General features: G+C 52.0%; 1 protein-coding gene across 1 annotated transcript in view; it reads right to left on the reverse strand.

Annotated features, from left to right (window-relative positions):
* The window catches only part of STRA6 (signaling receptor and transporter of retinol STRA6), a 29891-nt gene extending 23425 nt beyond the window's left edge, over positions 1 to 6466 (reverse strand). The window contains exon 1 of the mRNA XM_053595825.1: positions 6395 to 6466. The gene's annotated coding sequence lies outside the window, so the exon portion shown is untranslated. The remainder of the gene's footprint in view (positions 1 to 6394) is intronic.
* Between the last annotated feature and the right edge of the window lie 16371 nt (positions 6467 to 22837).

The following is a 22837-nucleotide window of genomic DNA, read 5'->3' on the forward strand; positions in this document are numbered from 1 at the left end:
CTGCCCCAAGAGACTTCCAATGGATTCCCCCTTCCCCTATGGAAGGCCCAGTGACGACAATACCACCTCCCTTCTCTCTGGAGAGATGCAGAGGCCACCTTCAGGGAGGCCCTAAGCATCAGTAAGGAGAGCTTTGTCCCTCTCCCCTGGTGTGGCCCAGTAGGCAGAAGGCAGCCTCGGGCAGAGCAGTGCTGGGGATGGGAGGGAACAGGTCCAGAAAGTGAGGACAGGGTTTCCACCCAGCAGTGGAAAACTCCTAGTTGGGGAGACAGCCTAGATGGGTTGAGCCCTGGGTCTGGATGTGCCCTTGAGTCCCCTCTCTGGGTTTCGCCCCGCCTCCCTACAGCCTGGAGATTCTTCAGTTGTGGGCTCTCTCCCCAAGGCCCCCACTCCTTATGCTTAGTGACTTCATGGTCCAAGAATGTGGAGCTAGCACACTAGTCACTGGCTGTAACAAGAAGGTCAAAGCCACAGAGAGTGGGCGGTGCCTGTGGCTCAAAGGAGGAAGGTGCCGGCTCTATGTGCTGGAGGTGGCAGGTTCAAACCCAGCCCCGGCCAAAAACTGAAAAAAAAAAAAAAGCCACAGAGAGTGGCCATGACCCCCCAGGTGCTCCCATTGCCTTCCACCCATCCTCCTGGCCTGCAGATCCCCCACCCACCCCCTGGTAGGGGCAGGAGGACAGGTTGGGTTGAAGATCCAGGGATCCTGGGTGGCCACATGGCTCAGGCTAGGAGGCTGAGCCCACTTCTTGGAGTCCAAGTGACCTCCTCAGCTTGGGGAGTGACCTCCTCAGCTCCCATCTGCATGATGGGAGGGTTTGGCCTGGGATGTTAGGAAGGATGTTGCCTGGCCAGACTGCCAGCTGTCAGGGAGAAGTACTGGGAAGAAAAAGACAGTAATGATGAACCCCTGAAGAATTTCTCCAGAGGCCTGGGTGGCAGAGCCCATGGCCTACCATATGGAGTTAGCTTGACAGGGACACTTGTGCCCAGCAGCCTCCAGGCCCTAGGAGGGGCTGGAGAGCAGTGGTATCTGGGAGACAGAACTGCAGAAACTGAAGTGGGTGTTAGGAGGGAGGAGATGGCTTGGGCAGTCTTGCGGACTTCCTGGAGGAGGGGTCCACGGAAGATTGGGCATGGTAGCAAGAATGAAGTTTAAGTGTCTTAACAGAGTCAAGAAGGGGAGTGTGAGAGGCCAGGAGAGAGCAGGGTGAGGTCAGGGCAGGGCTGCCTTGCTGTGGCCTGCTCAAGCCCTTGTGGGCACATTCAGATGAGGCTGACGCCAATATTCAAGGAGCAGCCCAGGCCAGCAGGACTCCCAGCTGGGCACAGATTGGGGTTGGCTAAGCTCTGCTCACTGTGGGAAAGGGTCCTAAAAAGCATATGGAAGACTGAGCCAATGAAGGCCTTCTGCCATCTGGGCTTGGCACAGAGCTGCCCTGTTCCTCAGGCTGGAGCTGGCCTATGAAGTCTTGGGACAGAGCTTTCTTCCTTCCCATGTTTTTGTTCAGGTTGATTAAACCTGAGGAATTTTTGCATCCAGGAACAGAGGCCCACGTGCGTGCCTCTGGCAGCCTGTGGTTATCAAAATCCTCAAGGGGCAAAGGACCAAGTTTAGAGGGTGCTGACAGCAGGCCAGAAGGAATGGGGAAGGCTGGCACCCCAGAAACATCCCTGAGGACTCCCAGATCTTCCAGATCACCTTAAGAATCTTAGTAACATTCCCAGAATTTCAGTAATGCCATAAGAACCCCTGGATTCTCAGTATAGCCCCCAAGGACCCCTCCCAGACTTCACTAACACATCAGAAGTACTATAACACCCCAGGACCCTCCAAATCAAGCAGAGGCTGCAGCAAGATGCCCAGAAGCCTGTAAGTGGCTGCAGAAAGCCCAGAGACCCTGTCACCCTCCACCCCCTCCCTTTTCACCCTTGGCTCTGAACCCAGCAACATACCCAAAAGTTCTACAGCACACAACCTCACCAACACCCCATAGCCTCAGCAACATCCACAATCCCCATAGCACAGCAGAGAACATCACAGGGCTGCTTCAGTCCAGGAGTGGGACATGGCCAGGATGCCAGCCTGTGTACCCTGGCCCCCAAGAGCCCACCGGTAAGTGGCCAAGGCAGAGTCAACCCCACAAAGAGCAGCGAGCTCAGGGTCTGTCCTCAGCTACACAGCAAACAGACACACATACACACTCACATCAAACTATGCACCCTCACACAGAGGTGCTCAACTCTGGCTCCAGACCAAGCCTGCCTCCTTGTAGTGGGCTGGAAAGCAGCATGATTGGCAGCCAAGCTCATGAAGGAGAAAATGTAGGTACCGCCTGCCTTGCTACCTCCTACCTGTGGGAGGGTCAGAAGCATCATGTGATACACCTCCCTGGAATTCTCATGCCCCTCTCACCAACAGCATCATCATTACACAAGGGATCTGCTCTGGCATGACGCTGGACACGGGTGAGGAGGAGCGTAGGCAGCTGTTCCAGGGGAGCTGTATGTTCTTCCCCTCCCAGAGGGCGAGGCCAGGACTTGGAGGAGGGAAGGCAGGTTTCAGTTCAGGGCAAGAAATCTTTCTTACTCTAACAGAGTATTGAGCACCCGATCAAAGGAGGCAATCAGGAAGAGACTATTGGCTTGGCACCTGTAGCCCAGTGGTTAGGGCACTGGCCACATACACCAGGGCAGGCAGGTTCAAACCCAGCCCGGACCTGCTAAACAACAATGACAACTACAACAAAAAAATAGCCAGGCGATGTGGTGGGTGCCTGTAGTCCCAACTACTTGGGAGGCTGAGGCAAGAGAATCACTTAAAACCCAAAAGTTTGAGGTTGCTGTGAGCTGTGACGCCATAGCACTCTACTGAGGCGTCATAATGAGACTCATAATGAGGCATCATAATGAGCCTCTACTGAGGCGTTCATAATGAGACTTTGTCTCAAAAGAAAAAAAAAAAGAGGCTGTTAACATCAAGGTTCTAAAAAGGGTCTCCTGCCTTTAGAGGAGGACTTGCCAAAAGGCCATGAAGGTTCCCAGCTATAAGAGCTCTGGGTTCTCCTTTCCCAGCGTGGTGTCCCCGTGGTCTGGCCTTGAGATGTAGGCTTTGTTCTGCCCTCCTTCCTCACTGAGGACACTGACTGCTGGGCCAGTCCCCCGAGTTCTCTCTCTTTGTTCCCCGGCTGACTACGGGACAGGGTTCTCCATCAACCTCTTGCTCACAGGCAATCAGATCCAGCTCAGACCGGACTGTTCTCATGTCTCCCTGCCTTTTGGAGATCCCACTAGCTCCCATTCCACTGTCCCCTGAGGGCAGCCATCCCCAGGTCTCCAATCTTATACATCAGAATTGCTCAACCCCACCATTCCTGTCTCCTTCCTATTTCCAAGCCCTGGTTCTTGCTCTATCCTGCACCCCAGTCCCATGTGCCTTCTCCCTGTTCTCCCCTGTTCCAAGCCTACCTTACCTTGGTGTGGCTTCACCCCACCTCCACTCTCTTGACCTCTCCCTCCTGTGCTTCTTCCTTTTCCTTTGTTGATCTCTCCAGGCGGGCAGGCAGGGTGCTTCCCAAAACTGGGGCCTTCACTTCTGAGCCCCAGCACCAGCTGGGCTGGGACCCTGAAGGAATGGCTGTTTGTGTGGTCTCAGCAGTTGGCCCTGAGCAGTGTCCCCAGCACCTGCTTTGAAAGGTGTTTCATCTCCTCCTCCCAGGAAGGCAGCTCCCTCCTTCCCCTGGCCTCCTGCCCCTCCTCCTCTCCCAGGCCTCCTGCCTCTGATTCCAAGATCAGAGAAGCCCACCCCACCCCCATCTCTCCAGCTCAGGCCCAGAGAAGGGGGGCTGGGGCCCCACATCACACACTGGGCAGCTTGTCTCTGGCAGCAGAGCCTCTCCACCCCCAAACCATTTGCCCGAAACTTGATCTCCTTGGCCCTCAGAGTCACCTCGGTGTGGAAGCCTGCACAGGGCTTTGATGGCTGAGTTTCCCCAGCTGTGGCCACGATGGGCTCCCCTAGGTACCCTCATTTGTCACCATCCATCTCTCCCAGGCAGCAATTGCCTGATGAATAGTACTGAGCCAGAGGGGAACCACCAGCTCAGCTTTTAATAACCGGATCAGCACCCTGCTGCTGCCTAGCTGGGCTGTGGGCCCTGACCATGGGTGGGGGATTTATCACACTTTTATGGGGCATTGGGGCTGGAATTCCAGGTATGATCCATTCCAGGGAAACATCAAAAGTTTCCCTAGGGAGCTTTCTTTTTCACCCCTCATAGAGAGGCTGGGGCTCTGGGGTCCTGCTCTTCATCCCAAGCACATTCCTACAACCCCCAAGGATGCAAGACAGGGGACCCAGCACCCTAGAGCAGGTTCACTTACTTTTTCCTCCCCTCCCAGAGGGGCACCCTGCAGGGATGCCAACCGAACTGGGCAAGAAGACAAGTACTCAGAAGGTGCTCAAACCTAGTGCTATAGCAGGCAGAAAGTAAAGGACAAGAATAGGATGTAAATTCTCAGGAGAAGGGAGCTGGAGAGTGTCCTGCTTCTTCCTCGAAGGAATAGGGGGAGGGGTGCAGTCAATATAAGGGTAGGGCCGCCCAGGAGTCCAGACTTTCAGATGTGCAATTGACTTTCAGAGATGGTGAAAGACCCCAGAAGAGGGGGCTAAAGGTGAGGATGGTACAAGAGATGTGCCTACCCAGCAGGAGGAAAGGAAGGGATGGAAGGAGAGCAGCCGAGCAGAGACAGGGCAGTAGTCTGCCAACTAGGATATGACCACCCTCTTGCAATGGAGAGGATTTGGGGGTAAAAGGGTTAAATCCACACAAAGAAAGAATTAACCTTTGGCCCCCTTCTAAGAATTCATCCCCAGGGGATGCTTTCATACATGCACAGAGAAGATGCCAAGGCTGCTTGTCATGGCACAAAGTTGGCAACAAGCCTGATACCCATCAATAAACTTTGGCAGGTCTACATGGCAAACTACTATTCTGCCCTTGAAAAGAAGGAGGTCCCTCGCTGTGGACTGACATGGTGGAACCTCCAAGACGTACTGCCAAGTAACTGTAGCCAAGAAAGCAAGTTGCTGAACAATACAGAAATCGTGATCCATTTTATGCTTCTTTAACTAGGTAGACATATGTGTGTGTGTATGGATATACATAAAAAGTGAATCTGGCAGACACGCGGCAAACTGTTCACAGTGGTCACACTTGGGGAGGGATGAGTTTATAAAAATGAAGGAGGGTTTTCACTTGTTTGAAATGTATATTTAAAAACTTACATCGCATGCATAATTTTTTTTAATATGCCTGCTGTGAGTAAGGAGCTGTGAAGGCATCACTGAGCTGTGTGAAATGGATTCTGTCCCCAGCCCAGTATTGCACATTCCCCAGCCTTCCTTGAAGCTAGATGCAGCCCTTCAACGAAGTACTGGCCAGTGAAATGGAAAAAATAGAACTGAGCATAACTCCTAGGATGTGTTCTGTAAAAGAGAGATGTTTTCTTTACCCCCTCCTACTTCTAGCAACAACGCAGTCGTGATGGCTGGATCTCAAGCAGCCATTTTGGATGATAAGGCAGAGGTCATGCATTAAATAGGATAGTTGGCTGCAAAAAACACAGACTGAGCTAAGCCCAGATCATAAAGTTGAAGGAGACCTCAGAGACTTCTTACTCTACCCAATACTGCATCACATCCAAAGGAAACTTATGCACATGATGTGCCAAGGTCAGTGACTGAGCTAAGGGGAGATTTGCCAGAGATTCCTCCCTCCACACACAGTTCACCACTCTTCCCCCAGAAACCTTCCTTCCTAGAGCTTGGACTCTTTTCCATTCTGAGGCTAGGAGATGCCCTTTGGAGTTGGGGGGAGGCCCTAGACTTGATTAAGCCAAATGGCAGAGCTGGGACATACCTCTCAGTATTCCATATGATGAGAACACAGCAGAACCCTGCCTACCGGTGCCCACTGGTGGGTCTGCCTGTTAATAGCTCCTATTTGGCTTCAGTCTGTTGTCCTGTCTGCCTTTCTGTCCCTGGCCATCAGTCTCTGCCATACCTGTTATTAGCACTCTCTGTCTCAACCTTCCTCAGTCTGTCTCCACCTTCCTCAGTCTGTCTCCTATCTCTCTTTCTAAGTCTCTGCCTCATGCTTTCTCTAACTCCACATGTCTCTCTTTGACGCTCTGTCTTCTTTGTGTTTCTCTCTCCTGCTCTCTCACCCCCACCCCTGCCCGGAGTAAAGTATGTAGCTCTCTGTCTCAATGTCTTTGGTGGTACCTTTTCCAAGCTAGCCCCTGCCCTTCTTAAATCTCAGATCTTGGGCCCTGTCCTGGGCTGACTCAGTGCTGCCCCCACCAGCTCTTGCCCATTTCCCATCCTCCTGACCTGTTTTTTCTGTTCCTGGTGCTCCAAGAGGAATGGTGCTGGTCTCAGAACACGCCCGAGTCTGCAGGGCCCCAAGGCTGCTGGACACTGTGTCAGGACGATTTGTGTCTTGGTGCCTGGTGCGGCAGCTGGGTCACTGGACACATGGAGCCAAAGGTCAGTGTTGCTGACGCGGCCAGGGAGGCTACCCTCTCCCTCCTGCCAGGCCAGGAACTTTAGCCCCTTCAAGGCAAGGCTGGCAGAGGGGGGCTGTTGGGGAAGACCGGAGATTACTGGTGCAGCCCTAGCTCCCCTCCTCCAGCTCTGCTCAGCTGAAGGCCAGAGCCAGAGGGCTTCAGGGATGGCCTGGTTCTCTTGACAGCACTCAGGGCAGGAGAGCCTGGAGCAGGAGGCCAGGGAAGGACAAGTGTACAACCTGATGGGGCTAATGTTATAGGGACAGACGTGTCCCAGTTATGGAAGACAGATTCAAGACAACCCTTAGTGGAGTGATGAGACCAGAATTCTAATTTTGTCTTTTCCTGACACTAGCTGAGTGACCACAAATGCAGACCCCAAATGGGACTCAGAAAACAATACCCTAAAATATAGACCTCAGAAGCCAAAGTTTTTCTCTGACCTTTTCTTGCCCTCCTGTCCCTCAGTCCCATTCTCCTCTGAGACTAGCCATAGAAATTAGAATCCCTTTTCCCCAAGGTGAGTCATAGAACTAGAACCCCTTTTCCCCAAAGCCAGCATAAAGGCTAAAAATACTACTCAAACTTTCTCTTGGCCTTTCTGTATAAAAACTGGTCATTAAAAAAAAAAAAAAAGTCTGACCTACCTTGTTTGACTGTAGGTCATAAGACCCCCATTCCAGAAAGGGTCCTGCTCCACAGCCAGAAGGAAAGAATACATCCTCAGGAGGCCAAGCAGAAGCTAGAGCAATGATTTTCAACCTGCGTGCTGTGGCACATTGGTGTGCTGTGAGAGGATCTTAGGTGTGCCATAAAAATTTGTGAAGATCATGTATTAAATCATTTTTGAAAGAAGTTCATGGGGTGGTGCCTGTGGCTCAAGCAGTAGGGTGCCGGCCCCATATACCGGAGGTGGCAGGTTCAAACCTGACCCCAGCCAAAAAAAAAAAAAGAAGAGGAAGTTCAAAGCACAGCATGTATATTCTGTTTTTTACTTTTTTTTAATCAACATCATTTAAGTGTGCCACAGACATTTAACTATAAGGTTCACGTGTGTGGTAAAAAGATAAAAAAGGTTGAAAAACACCGATCTAGACAGACAGGCCTCGATGGGATTCCCCGCTTAGTCTGTGAACAGTAGATCACACCCTTTTCATCCAGTCATGTTACTACATGGCGGTTGAACCTAAGCATGGAAATGGACAACTTCCCCAGTACCTTTGGGTCCTCATTCTGAAGGCTCACGTGTGCATGTTAATACATTTGTATACCTTTTCTCCTATTCATCTGCTTCTCACCAGTGGTTTTCAGGGAACCTTCAGAGGGTGAAGGAGTTTTCCCTTCGCCCCTATAGTCCCTTCCTCGCTCTGTGCAGTGGAGAGAGACAGTCTGCCATCCTTCCCTTTGCCAGTCTGAGTCCGTAGTCCTGTCACCCTCCAAGCCCCAGGCACTGTGGACTTGAAGGGAGTGGGCTGTGGGACGGAGAGGCCAGAAATGAGAAGAGGTGAGGATGTTAGGGGACTGGGTGGGGAAAGCCCAGTGATGGCCACATGATCACCCGGCCTAAAAGGCAGGAGATCTGAGGTCCATCCCTTGGCCACCTACCTGATCTCTCTGGGCCTCTGTTTCCTCATCTGCGGAAGGGGATTAGAGTCCCAGTCCCAGGTTCAAGGCATGATCCAGGATTCACAGACACCCCTGCTTGCCAGAAAGATTCAGCTCTAAGCAGAAGTGGGAAGTTGGGTGGGGGTGGGGGAGAGAGCTGGAGGTGGGTCCTTGAGGATGGGGATAAGAGCCTCAGGAGGGGGTGGTGCTGAGGAAGGCTGAAAGGAGTCATTGTGAGAAGCAGGAAGGGGCCCTCTGAGGTGGACTAATTACAGGCCCAGGCTCTGGAAGACAAAACCAGCAACTTCTGAGTGGCCATTCTTCTAGGGAAGAAAGACAACTCAAGGGCCCCATTAAGGTCTTTCAGGCTGGAGCTGCAGAAGCTGACTTAGAAGTCAGCCTTCCAAGACCTGCTCCCTGCCCGCCTCACCTCCCAACACCTTCCCACATCTCACACCCCTGATTGACACCTCTGGAAAGGCAGGCCTGCCCCCAGGGACAGCCTCTCCTGGAGTCTAAACCTTTTGAATCAGGGAGGCAGGTACAAGTACAATCCTGGGAAAGGAGTAAGGATCTGCTCCTGCTTTGCACCCTGGGCTCCGTTTCTCCCGAGATCTGTGAAATGGGAGTGCCCCCAACTCAGACTTGCTAAAATCCTTTGAGATTTCCAGACTATCTCCATGGAGATGAGGCCAGGCCCAAAGAAGCCTGAGCATCAGGCGCCCCTGCCTCCTGCCTTACCACTTAGCCCCATACTGCTACCCTCCCTCTTGGGCACCAGCTGGCCCACTGAGGCACCAAGCTATATCTCCACTTTCCAATTTGACTCAAAAGCCCAAAATGGTCTTTGCTTCTCACATATGGAATAGAGACAAAATGGCCAAAATAAGTATTTTTCTTTTTCTTTTTTTTTTTTTTTTATAGAGACAGAGTCTCACTTTATCACCCTCGGTAGAGTGCCGTGGCGTCACACAGCTCACAGCAACCTCCAGCTTGTGAGCTTAGGTGATTCTCTTGCCTCAGCCTCCCGAGCAGGTGGGGACTACAGGCACCCACCACAACACCTGGCTATTTTTTTGTTGCAGTTTGGATGGGGCCACATTCGTATCCGCCACCCTTGGTATATGGGACTGGCGCCCTACCCACTGAGCCACAGGTGCCACCCAAAATAACTATTTTTCATTCCTTTCCATACAAGCAGGGCTGGGTTAGGTTTGTTCCTCAATTCATTTATTCTTCCATTTACCATCCATCCATTCATTCACTAGCTCATTCATTCATTCCATATTGCTTTAGACCAGCGGTTCTCAACCTGTGGGTTGCGATCCCTTTTTAACAATGAAAATATATTGCGGCATTATGAAGGTTGAGAACCACTGCAAACCGTCACCCAGGCACCTATTCCTTGCCCACTCATGTCCTGGGTACACTAACATGATCCCTGAAGGAACATTCTTGTTAAGTGTGGGCAAATCATTTGAGACAGGAAAGAACACTGCAAAACGAGGTGAGGAGAGCATCACTGCCTGGGTTGCTGGGGAGGAGACTTTAGCCAGTCTGTGATGAGTTGGGTTTTGTCAGGTGGCACGGGGACTTTTGGCAGAGAAAATCACACCAGCAAGGGCAGAGAGGTGAGAAAGGGCAGGCCTGGCTTGGAACAAAAGTGAGCCTTCCTCAGGACTTTATGTTAAATGAAATAAGCCAGTCACAAAAAGACAAATGCTGTAGGCTTCCAATTCTGTGAAGAAGTAAGAGTAGTCGGATTCTCAGAGACAGGAAGTGGGATGGTAGCTGCCAGGGAGTTGGGGGAGGCGGAAGGGGCGTTGTTTAAGGGGTATAGCGTGTCAGTTTTGCAAGATGAGAAGAATTCTGAGCTGCATGTTTAAAAGTGGTTAGGACGGTAAATTTTATGTTATGTATTTTATCCCATTTTTTAAAAAAAGTAACCATACACATACATAAATAAAAGAGTGTGTCTTCCTGGAGGAGTGGGGAGGGGAGGCGAGAAATAGGAAGGGTGAGGATGTTCGGCATTGGAGAGTCCTAAAACCATGCTAAAGCCAACAGAGCCACCTCAGATCTTTTGCAGAAATTTGGAAGGAGGAACAGCAGAGAGGAAGGAGGGAAAGAGGAACACATTGAAGGGACTCCGGACGAACAGACCAGGAGAAGAAGTGATTTCCAGGCATAGCCCCTGCTTGCAGGGGTATGGGGCTGGGGTGTAGCACAGGGAGGTTGGCTCTGAGGCAGAAGGAACTCATTCCCATCTTACAGCATCTCTGGGGGGTGCTCCAAATATGCAAGAGAAGAGAGCTGCTCTTACTGAGTCACCAAGCTCTAAGATCTTAGAGCCAAGAGAAGCAAACCGTGGCCTCCCGCCCTCTCCCTCAAATGGCCATGCTGTGGCCTTTCCCAATAAGATCTAGACTTCAGACCACCAGAGCTGAGGGATGACTTGTCCACCCCTCTGTCTCTCATCATACAGACAGGGCACTGACACCCAGAGGGAATGGACCTGTTAAACTTCATCTACAAGCCAAGTAACTAGAACTCTTTGCCTCAGTTTCTCCTTGGGCAAACTGAAGAAAATGAATTTTAATCATTGCAGAGGAAGCCTGCCTTATACATTAGGACCCTTAGCTGGGTACTTCTACAGTTTTAAGGTATGCAATTCCTTAATAGGAGGGAATTAAATCTTGGAGCCAGTCCCAGGACATATTTAGTAGGAGAAAGTGTAGATAGAATCCTTGGATTCAAATCTCAACTCTACTTATCAGCCATGTAACTTTGGGTAAGGTTCTCAACATTCTTTCAGCCTCCAATTCTTCTTCTGTAAAAAGGGAAATAATTATATCTCCCTGACGGAGCCAGATAGAGACCCTGGTAACCAGTATCTTCTCAACGAACAGTACCACTAGTGACACTGATGATGATGTTGAATAATGATGACAATGATGATGGTGATGCTGCTGGTAGGGTCATGATGATGATGGTAATAGTGGTGATGGTAATAGTGGTGATGATGGTGGTTTTAGTGATAATGGAAACGGTGGTGGGAATGGTTGTGGTGGTGGTGATGGTGGTGGTGGCAGCTGTGGTAAAGGTCTGGTAGTGTTAGAGATGGTGGTGGTGGTATTGATGATGGTGCCAGTATTAGTGATGGTGGTGGTGGTAGTGGTGGTATTAGTGATGATGGTGGGCTCAATGGTGGTGGTGGTAGTGGTGGTGATGATGATGGTGGTAATGGGGGTGATGGTGATGCTGGTAGTGATGGTGGATGGTGGTGATGGTGATAGTGATAGTGATGGTGGTAATGGTGATGCTGTAGTGATGGTGGTAATGGTGGTGATGGTGGTAATGGTGGTGGTAGTGGTGGCGATGGTGATGGTGGTAGTGGTGGTGATGGTGATAGTGATGGCATGGTTGTGGTGAAGGTGATGGTAAGAGTGATAATGGTGGTGGTGATGGTAATGGTGATGGTGGTAGCGGTGGTGATGGTGGTTAGTGGTGGTGATGGTGATGGTGGTAGTGATGGTGGTGGTGGTGGTGATGGTGGTTAGTGGTGGTGATGGTGATGGTGATAATGATGGTGGTTGGTGGTGATGATGGTGGTTGGTGGCGGCAATAGACATAGTTACTGAGATGTGTCCAGGATTTTGCATCACCCACTGGGACCCAGGATCACAAAGAATGGATTCTAGGTTGACAACTCTGGTGTGAGAGGCTCTGAGCTCTTTGCAAAGTGGTGCTATGTCCCACATTGTAAGTCTTGATTAAGAAGATAAACTAAGAGCATACTCCCAGGGAAACAGATACTGCTTCCCTTCCCTTGAGAACCTCCCACACCCAAGTCAAGAACTCTTGGGTAGGGCAGCGCCTGTGGGTCAGTGTGTAGGGCACCAGCCCCACATATGGAGGGTGTTGGGTTCGAACCCGGCCCCGGCCAAATTGCAACAAAAAATAGCCAAATGTTGTGGTGGGCCCCTGTAGTCTCAGCTACTTAGAAGGCTGAGGCAAGAGAATTACCTAAACCCAAGAGCTGGAGGTTGGTGTGAGCTGTGATGTCACAGCACTCTAACGAGGGCAACAAAGTGAGACTCTGTCTCTAAAAATAAAAAAATAAAAAAAAGAACTCTTGGGAAAACATAGACATATGGCGACAGGCTCTACCAGAAATGGGAGGTTCTGAATACCACATACCCATGTGCTCCCCACACCAGAGTCTTCATCTGGACCCTCTAGCATGCATTAGATCTTCCAGCATACATTATAATTTACTTATTTTCAATATTACTGTTTCTTTTTGTCTGTCTCCCCACTGGAAGATAAGCTTCGGAGAGCAGGAGGTTTTACTTGCATCCTTGTTATATTCCAAATGCCTAACAGCATCTGGCACACAGTAGGGGCTCACTGAATGCTTGTTGAAGGAATAAATGCTAAAGGGGAGGGATCAATGGCTGCCTTTGTTCCAAGGCCCAGGCCCAGCTTCCTGGCTTGTTACCTGGTTTCTCCTCAAACAAACAGAGAGGGGTGGGAGGGGCCCTGAGCACCCAGCCTATAGGCTTTCAGACTGGACCCTGGCTGGGACTGTGAGCAGGAGGGGACAGTGCTGAGAGGTCAGTCCCTCACAGTGGCCATGGCCTCCAGGGGACCTGAGCCCTGGGTCCCTGCATCCCTGCTGAGCCAGAGGCTGAAGGCTGAGGAGAAAACACTAGACCTGGAGTTTGAGGTCTTGAGCGTGGGGTTTAATGAGGGTGGCAGATATGCCCTACGGCTGTCAGCTGAGAACCCGCTGCAGGCAGGCTCTGGGGTTGGGGTGCAGCTGCAGGTGAATGATGGGAACCCCCTCCCTGCCTGCTGTGCGGTCACTGATGTCATTGAGCAGCAGGATCCTGGCCAGAGCCTCCCCGTCACCAGGAACAAGTTTATTTTTACTTTGCCCAAAGGTATGAAGTAAAGGTGGGGGTGGGGGGGAGAAAAGAGCCCTGGCATTCCTTTTCTAGCCCCTCAGAGACCTCCAGGAGCCTCAGGAGAACTTGGAGGGGTGTGGTTAGAGCTTCAAACTGCACTGCAAAGCTCTTCAAATGCTGGTCCTCCATGAGCCCCTGCCTCCTTCAGTGTGACTCAGCCTGACAAACTGGGACTGATGCTTATCACATAAGGCAGGGTGACAAGGAAATGGAAGGGCAGATAAGAGATGACTTTGTGCATTTAAAAGTGCTAAGCACAGGCTTGGGGCCAGTCCTGGGCAGTGGACTGGTGAGTTACAGTGAGTAACATTAGAACCAACCACCTGAGCGCTTGGCCCTGAGCACCCCATGGTTGTGGGTATGGGGGTGAACTGAAATGAAGAGAAACGAGATCTGACCCTGCCTTCTGAGAGCTTCCAGACCAGCTGAAGAGGCAGGAATCCCAAACAGATAGTAAAGTGAGCTGGAAGGAGCAGAACACCCATGCCTGGACTGTGAGGCCATCCAGGCTGGCTGCCTGGAGGAAGAGGGAGGGACATGACAGAATGGGAAAACCAAGTCGTAGGCTTCAGGTGGGCAGAAATAGGGGCAGACTGAACTCTTCCCTGATCTAGGGTGTTGGCAGAACTCAGGACCATGCCACAGGCTAAGAGCCTTCCTCTCTGTCCCATGCCCCCGCCATGAGCTTGGGTTGGGCCTTGGTAGAGGGAGGGAAGCAAGGGTGGGGACTTGATAGGAGGCCACCCATCAGGGAAACCTTAGCCAAGCCTGCCTGGCTTCAATGCAAGGGCTGGGCATCCCGGGGGTCCCCAAGCCTCTGCTTGTCCTCCTCTCCCCCTGTCAGAGACAGAGAGACCCCAAAGACCATCTCTAAGCTCCATGTTGCCTCACCCAGGGTTCTGCAAGAATGATGGTCAGCATGATGCACAGCTGAGGGTAGAGGCACTGAGGCTGGACGGACCCTCAGGACAGGCAGCCCAGCGGGTGGGCGAGGCCATCTTCCCCATCTTCCCAAGGCCAGACCAACCCCGCATGAACCTGGAGGCGCGAGAACACGAGGACCTATACCGCTACTGCGGCAGCTTGGCTCTGCTCCGGGCCAGCGCCGACCCCACCACCCGCCACTGCGGGAGCCTGGCCTACAGTGTGGCCTTCCACGTCCACCGGGCCCCTCAGCCTCCTACCTCAGACTCCACTTTGCAAGCTGGCGAGCAGGAACTGATGTCATCATACCCGGAGGCCCAGCTTCCCAGGCTGCAGGTGCGTGCTCCCTGGGCCCCAGCACAGGTTCTAAGCCCACCAGGCATGAGACACAGCCTCTCTGATAGCCCAGCTGTCCTCAGCCCCTCACTGAGCAGAACAGCAGAGCTCCCCAAGGCTGCCTTATTTGGTCCAGGGAGCATGTGGTCTGAGCATGGACACAGGGAGTCCCAGTTTGAAGGGGCAGACAGAAAATGGGGCAAAAAAGAGCAGAGACCCAGCTGGAGGGAATTTGTTTTGCTCCATGGGTGAGTGTCCCCTGAGACCCTTCAGTCCCCGACCTCAATCTGACATGTTCTTACCAGATTGGGAGGCTCCACATGACCAGGAGACCTCCTCTGTGTGCCCATCCTCGAGACCATCCAGCTCTCATGACCAGGAGGGGCTCAGTCTGAGCTAGGACCCTGGCAGTCTCAGGCCCAGGTGAGGGGCCTTATCCAAGCTGTTGGAATGTCCCTCAGCACGGCCATGCTCTGCAACAAGGCATCTTGTCTAGTGGGCCTCACAGCCAGCACCAGCAAAAGCTGATAGAGCAACTAGTAGCCCATGTTACAGGTAGAGAAACTCAGGCTAAGGATATTTGAATCCGTTTAATGTCAACAACATTTCCTGGGAACCTAAATGCGTAATAGTGCATAGAAGCCAAAGCTAGATCGGTCCCTAAGCTCAGGGTGTCATGTAGCTTTAAGACAGTTGGGTACAACATGGGCATCACTCCTGGTTCTGTGAGACGTTGCTGGAAGGGAACACGCGTGTCAATTTTGTGCCTAGGAATGGCTTCTTAGACGAGGTGTCATTTGAGATGATTCTTTTGCATGCATTCCCTCATTCACTCACTTACCCATTCACTCATCCATCAACCCTCTGCTAAGGTGGTAGATTCCGGAAAGGCAATCCTGGGCTTTGCGGAGGGTATTCCAGGAGAAGGGATCATAACAAGGTGGCTGTGGAGGAGGGAAGGGTCTGCCTGGCAGCAGGAGGACAGCCCAGGTTGGAAACTGAAGTCCATGACCAAAGGCAGCCGGCGCTTCTGCAGTGCCTCTCTGCCACAGTGCATTGGTCGGGTGTTGATGTGGAGCCCAGGGGTGCTCCACACTGAGTTGGGCTAGGAGGGGGCCTGTGGCTAGAGAAAGTCAAGGGCATAGTGGCAGAACAGTAGATAGGTATTCAATTCAGGAGACCATGGAGGAGGTTTATGTGGGAAAAGGATAGGATCTGAGCTGTAGTTCAGGATGAGCAATGGGGCAGTGTGCACCAGCAGAACCAGAAGGATGAGCAGGGACCCAGGAACCAGCTTCTCCTGCCCAGGTCACTCTGCCCGTTAACACAGCCCACAGTGCCCCCTGTTCATTCATTAATTCATCAGTTGATCAACACATACTTTTGACCACCTAGCTCTGTGCTGGGTGCTGAGCTTATAAAATGAGATGGGTGTTATCTGGGCTCTTAGGTGACATTCTATTTCCCCAGACTGTACGACGATCCCTGACTTTAGAGCCTTGGCCTGGCCTCTGTGCCCTACAGTTTTTCACAGGACTGGGCATGCAGGAGACACAGAGCTTAGGGGAAGTGTCCTCTGCTCTTCAGGTTCCAGCATAGCCTCGCCACCAGAGCCACAGGCCATGTGGCCTGTGCTCTTCAGACTTGAGCCCTAAATGGATGTGAGGGAGGGGAGAGGATGCTAGGGGAGGAGGGTTCATGAAATGTCCTCAGCAACTCTAATGTCTGTTATTTAAAGCCATCATCTCTCCGCCATGCTCCCTCTTAAAGTGTCAGATGTCTGCTTCTAGCAAGACAAGAAAATGACTTTCAAGGGAGAGGAAAATCGCTTCCCTCCAGGGGGATTCAGCAATCACAACCCTGACAACAGGGCCAGGAAGTACAGGGAGCAAACAATGGAGAGGGGTCCTTGGAAGAACAGAGGCCAGGCGTCTATTGTTTCTTTCAGCTCTGGTGAACTCAGTCCAGTGGGGTGGCCTAAGGAAGGCAGGCATCTTTCTGGTGCTGGGTCTTGGAGGCCCAAAGACACAGCCGAAAGGACAATAGCAAGACCAGGCTCTCAGTGAGCCATATTCAGTTCAAGGCCAGGAATGGTTTCTGGTTTGCAGACACAAATGTCTAGATTCAAGGCCACTTCCTCCAGGAAGCTTTCCCAGCATTGGTTCCTCCCTTGTAAGTTATTCTCGGTCCTGTTTGCATTAGGCATTTCAACAATTGAATCTTTTCAGTTTAGAACTTCATGGCAGGATCGCAAGTTGTTCTTCAGTATGTGTAGAGTGTGTCCATTTTTTTGTAACTGGAAATGATGATGATCATGGGGGCTGTAAGTCTACGGAGCAGGGGTGGAGTGGGGTGGGGATAAGAGTGCACTGATCAAGATGATCACCAATGAGGAGGGAGCAGGAGGCAGGGCTCAGTGTGAGACCAGGTCAGAGCTCAGAGCCAACTGACTTGGAATGCGAATCACTTGGTTTCTCAGCATGGGTTATGTGGTCTTAAATGGCTATGCCAACACTGCTTACTGTATTTCCTGAGTCCTAAAGACCCAGCAACTGGAACAATCAAGTCCCCTGTGCTAATATGTCATGGACAGTGAACAGTTTCCCTTCTCTAGTCCTCCAGTGTCCTCTGTGAGTGTGTGGAGTGTATGTGCTGAATATTTGCAGGACATACAGCCTCCAGGATAGAATCACTCCTTGGGCCCATGAATGGGGACACTGGCAGCATGTAGGCAGTGTTGCAAAGGGGAGTGCCCCTGCATGGAGGATAACTAGGTCCAGGTCATCCCAGCCATGGGCAGCACCCTTCCCAGGCAGAGGAGCTTCCTTTCCTGGTAGAGCTTCGCCTGACTTACCCTGCCCCGACACTGCCTCCTGTCACTCTCAGCAGGTTGGAGACCACATGGCCACACACCTCCAGGGTAAAGGGGAGAAGGAGGGTGCCCTGTCCAGTGCTGGGCAGAGTGGGTCCCTGAGGGCGAGGACAGCAGGAAAGTGCACGTTAAAGCCTGACCAGAAGGCTGCACTCTTAAGGACAATGGATGCCTCTTGGAGAGATGGGGAATGGCAGGGGAAGGTTACAACAGCTTTGGGCCTGGTGCCACCAGACCCTCTCAACCCTCCAAACCTCCAGATACTTCCCCCTCCCTCCCAAAAGATCCCTGAAGATTTAATGGCAACCTCCCACAGGCAGAACTGTTTAGGAGGGAAACTTTGGGCTGGAAATTCCCAGGGATGAAATTTCTGGAAACATAAATTTAAAAATCCCTTGCTTGCAGCTCTGGGAGCCACCCTGGGGGCTCCCTCATTAGAGGTGCTGGAGCCTCTTCCCACTTAGCTCAGAGATTTCTGGGTTCCAGGTGGAGGGCAAGGAAGGTGAGGAGGAGGAAGAGCAGCTGGTGGGCCTCCTCCCCCAGCACTCACCCCTTCCTTTTTGTTTGTTTGTTTGTTTGTTTTGCAGTTTTTAGCAGGGACTGGGTTTGAACCTGCCACCTCCAGGATATGGGGCCGGCGCCCTACTCCCTTGAGCCACAGGCGCCACCCCACTCACCCCTTCCAACAATCGCAGTTTTGTTTCATGGAAATGATTCCGTTTCCCAGGAGCCTTTTAAATGAGGCTTTCAAGGTTTTTTTAATATATATATTATTCCTTCCGCTTAAAACACTTTTTTTTTTTTTTGAGCCCTGAGGGAGTAAGGAAGAAAAGAAAAAGCTAATAAAGCAATCACCAAACGTTGAGCACCTGGCTCCATGCCTGAGGATTCTGTTTGTGGATTTGTCACCAACAGGCTGGGGGCCTCCGTTAAGAAGTGGAGGGGGAAGGAGAGAAATCCACGGAGCTGTTGTTAGTGGCCAGCGTCCTCTCTGCTGGTCCCTAGCCCCCCTGTCTCAGCATCTCTCTCCCTCTGCCCCTCCCTCTCCCTGTCGCCTCTGGTCCCCATTCTGGCTGCTGAAGCTCTAGGCCACACCCTCCCAGCCCCAGGCATCCTCCTGCCTTTGGGCCCAGGCTCTAAATCCTCACTCTCCCCCTTGGCCCTGCTTTTAAATTCATTATGCCTTTTATTGTTGGCTGTTGCCTATGCTATTTCTATTGCCCTGGAGACCAGAATGGTTCAAGCAGCAGAGGCACCCGATGCGCATTTCATTAACTTTACTGTTTACTGCCCATTTAATACAGTACGGGGAGAACGGTATGTGAGGGAGGGCTGGCCTGGCTGGGGGAGTTGGGCACTCTGTTCACGCCCTTTTCCATCAGTGCCGGCCCCTCAGAGCTGGCTTCCGTCATCTTGTGAAGCCTCCGTTTCTGCTGCTCCCCCTACTCTCTTGGTGGAGGGGAATGTCACCGGCCCATTTCATAGGTAGAGAAACTGAGGATCTGGAAGACAATGCTTGGGCTGCTACCAACAAAGTGGTGGGAGGTGGGGAAGGTGAGAACAGGTTAGACCAGGATGGCCAGCCCCTTCCCAGGCTAATGTCCCAGTCCCTTGGCACTGGGACTTCAATGTTCCCGCCCCTTCTCTTTCTTTCCTGTGTTCCATCAAATATGGAGGACTTGAGGCAGGTCAGCTCCTCCTTGCAAATGAGGCAGTTTTATGGGCTTTAGAAAAACACTGCAATTGTTCCTTCAATTACCCTGGAGCAGATTGAATATATTAATCTCTCTCTTAACTCGAGTTAGAGACTCGGCTGCTGCCCCTCCCCCAGCCACTAGCGTCCCTGCATGGGCACGTGCCAGGGATTGACTCCCAGCCCCCACCCTCAAGGCTCAAGGGCCCAGAGCCAGTCAATCCAGGCAGCACATGTGCGGGCACAGACACGCATGCACACACACACACATATACACACACGGCAGACAGCAGCTTTACATTTCTCTATCAATGTTCATTGATTTTCTCCTTCGCTTAAGTAAACGCAATCATGGGGGGCTCCCCTCCCCAAATAGGGCACAGGAGGGGTGGGAGGGGGACTGGGCGGCTCCCCCTTCTGCTCCGGTGACAACTGCCTCCAGCTTAAACACACTCTGCCCCAGGCAGCTGGGGCCTGTTAAAAGCTACCTGAGGTTTTCCTTTGTAGCTCGATTTTCTTTTATTTCAGGGGAACAAAGGCACTGTCAAGGCATTCTCAGAGAGCTCTGTCACCATCACAGGGAGGGGTGCAGACCTGTCACTATGGAGGAGAGCAGAGGTGCAGGCAGGCAGGTGCTGGCCCTGGAGAGGGTGGAGTGGAGAGGATCCCTCCCCCCCCACCACCCTGTCAGGAAGAGGGGTTAATTGCACCACAATCACCCTGCCAACTCCCTTCTGGCCCCTCATCATTGTCCTCCATCCAATGCGTTGAAACACTTTGTCCCCATGAGTTCCTGGCCAAACATGGATGGGACTGGAAGAAATATATCTCCGTGTCCAAGCCTGTCCCTCTGCCTCCACCCTCCAAGTTGTCCGTATGTGCCTTTGGAGGCCTCTGGAGTAGGTGCCTGGAACTCAGGGGTGGGCTGTGCCGAGATTTGAGATTCAGCCAATATAGGGTGAGAGGCAGGTCACGCTCTGTGTAGGTTACATAACCTCCCTCACCTCTACTTCCTCATCTGTAAAATAGGGACAAGAAATTCTCATGTTCTTTATTGCTGGGAAGATTAAATGAACTAGTGTACAGTTGGCCCTGCCCTGCAGGAAGTGCTCAATAAATTCTTGCTGTTCTAGTAATGACTTGGGATGTCTGTGTTGGGTGAGGAGGCTGTGTCTGAGCCTCAGCTTCTGCATCTGGACAATCTGTCTGCTCCTTGTTGCCCACCCAGTCTCCTAGGGGAGGGGCTTGGAACTTGTGAGTCTTATGGCCTCTGGACCCAGATAGCAGGTTGCAGTGTGAGCAAGGCTGGCCCAGCCTGGGTTCTAGTCTGGGAAGAGGTTTCATTAGCAGATTGTTGTAACTTCACACACCAGATGGCCCTGCTGCCCTCCCCCCATTCTGCTTTCCCCCACCCCTGGCTCTGACTCACTGCCTCCTAGAGGCCTGTGTGTGTGATGTGCTGTGCTTAGTGTGAGGAGAGATGGGGGGAAAGGGAGTGCCTTTTTTATTTTTTTTAAAGACAGTCTCACTTTGTTGCCCTCTGTAGAGTGCTCTAGCATCACAGCTCACAGCAACCTCCAGCTCTTGGGCTTAGGCAATTCTCTTGCCTCAGCCTCCTGAGTAGCTACAAGTGCCCGCCACAATGCCCTGCTATGTTTTGTTGCAGTTTGGCCAGGGCCGGGTTCAAACCCGCCACCCTTGGTATATGGGGCCAGTACCCTACTCATTGAGCCACAGGCACCACCCAGGAGTGCCTTTCTCTATGTCTCCCAGCTAGCTGAGGCCCATGAGTGGCTTATGAACTGCAGGGCAGGGACATGTGGTGGCCTTCTCATGTCCAGAAATGAGATGAATGAAAGAAGTGGGAGGGGCTGGGCACCATGGCTCACACCTGTAATCCCAGCACTTTGGGAGGCCAAGGCAGGTGGATCGCCTGAGCTCATGAGTTCGAGACCAGCCTGAGCTAGAGTGAGACTGTCTCTAAAAAATAGCGGGCATTGTGGTGGGTGCCTGTAGTCCCAGCTACTTGGGAGGCTGAGGCAAAAGAATTGCTTGAGCCTAAGAGTTTGAGGTTACTGTGAGCTATGACGGCACAGCACTCTAAGGGAGTGATAAAGTGAGACTCTGTTTCAAAAAAAAAGAAGTGGGGAGGAGGTACAAGAGAGCCTAGTTTATGGTGGCCTTTTCTGGTCCTTATAGCCCTGGAAGGGGTATGTGCCCCAACTTTCAAACACAGCTGCCCTTGTGGACACTCAGATACACAAGAACACGCATGCAAGCACACACACACTTGAGTAGACATGAATGCACTACACCATAAAGATGCATTCATACCTGGAATCACATGTCCTTCCACAGACACATACCACCTTGGAATCCTTCACCTTTGGGCAGACCTGCCAACCGTAGTTTCTACCAGATGAGAAAGCAGCTTGGGCACATGGCGTGGCATGTGTACTCTATGAGGTGAGAGTAACCCTGTGGAAACCCATCTTTAATGTAACCCTAACAGTGAGGGCAGGACAGGAAGGCTGACAGTGCCTAGTGGGCCTGCCCCAGCCCTGGTAGGGTAGGTCTGTCAGGGTCAGCCCAGTCAGCCTAGCCTGGATCCAGTGCTGGTTTTGCAGAATCCTGGGGTCAGGAGTAGCTGAGGCCAGCAGGGACCAGAACAGATGGAAGAAACAGGTGAAATGTCCTTTCTCCATCTAGACCTGTCAGCCTGCCCTGTGCCCCAATGGTCTGACCTCCCTCGGCCTAGGGTGGCTCTCGTTCATTCATTCATTCATTCATTCATTGGGTGTCCTAAGCAGTAAACCAGGCTGCTGTGTGTCCAGCCCATGGGGACCCTCCAGGCTGAGCAGGGAGAAGAAATGGGAGGATCTGGGGAACATGACTTTCCAAGTTGATCGTGGAGGAAGTGGTGGACACAGGTGGCTGGCCATCAAGGACTCATTCTACTGGAGGGAAACAGCTCTGACTGGTAGTGAGAAGACTTTGGTTTAGAACCTCATTTCCCAGTTGCTTAGAGCAAGTCACTTACCCCCTGGGCCTCAAATTCCTCATCTGTATGTTGGGCAGTGGGGCCTCCTGACAAGGGAGTTATGAGGCTTAGATGAGGAAGGGGGTGGGAAACTGCATGGTGCTTAAAACCTGCCTTACAAGTGTCAGAGAGTCCCTTGATCACTACCTGGAAGGTGAGGTGGGATTCCAGCTAAGATGGGGGGGGCGGTGCTTCCAAGTGCAGAGGACAGTGTGAGCAAGGTGTGGAAGCTGGAATGTGGAGCATGTGAGGGACAAGCAAGCAGGGGAAGGCAAGGGATGGACAGAGGAGGTTTGGAGTTGAGGGAGTTGCAGGGAATGCCAAGGGAATAGCCTAGAGCTTCAGTCATCTCTACCTGACACTCTCTGCCATTCCCTCTTTAGCTGAGGCTGCTCTGGGCCAGGCTGGCAAAGACAGCACTTAGATCACACTTGGCAACCTGCAAAGCCCATTGGAGCATCATATTGGTCTTGGGAGGTGGTCAGGGCAGCCTTGAGAGGTGAGGGGGGTTTTCTGTTTCTGGAGCAGGAAACTGAGCCCCGAGAGGAGGTGAATGACTTTCCTAAGGCAGTCAATAGCAAACCAGACTGGAATCCATGTCTCCACTGTATATTCTGGTCTTTCTGATCCAGTACACAGGTGGAAATGACTTCGAGCATCCTTTCCCAGAGAGACTCACACTTCACAAGCTGTTCCTTAGCCCATTTGAATACAGCACTAATACCGGACTTACTGGGCACTATGACAGGATCATGGGGAAGCAATTCAGGGAATAGATTTCTTCCTGGTGGCCCCATGTCACACCAAGTCTAGCCAAGACAGGTTAC

The sequence above is a fragment of the Nycticebus coucang genome, chromosome 6 (assembly GCF_027406575.1).
Source record: "Nycticebus coucang isolate mNycCou1 chromosome 6, mNycCou1.pri, whole genome shotgun sequence".
NCBI lineage: Eukaryota > Metazoa > Chordata > Mammalia > Primates > Lorisidae > Nycticebus > Nycticebus coucang.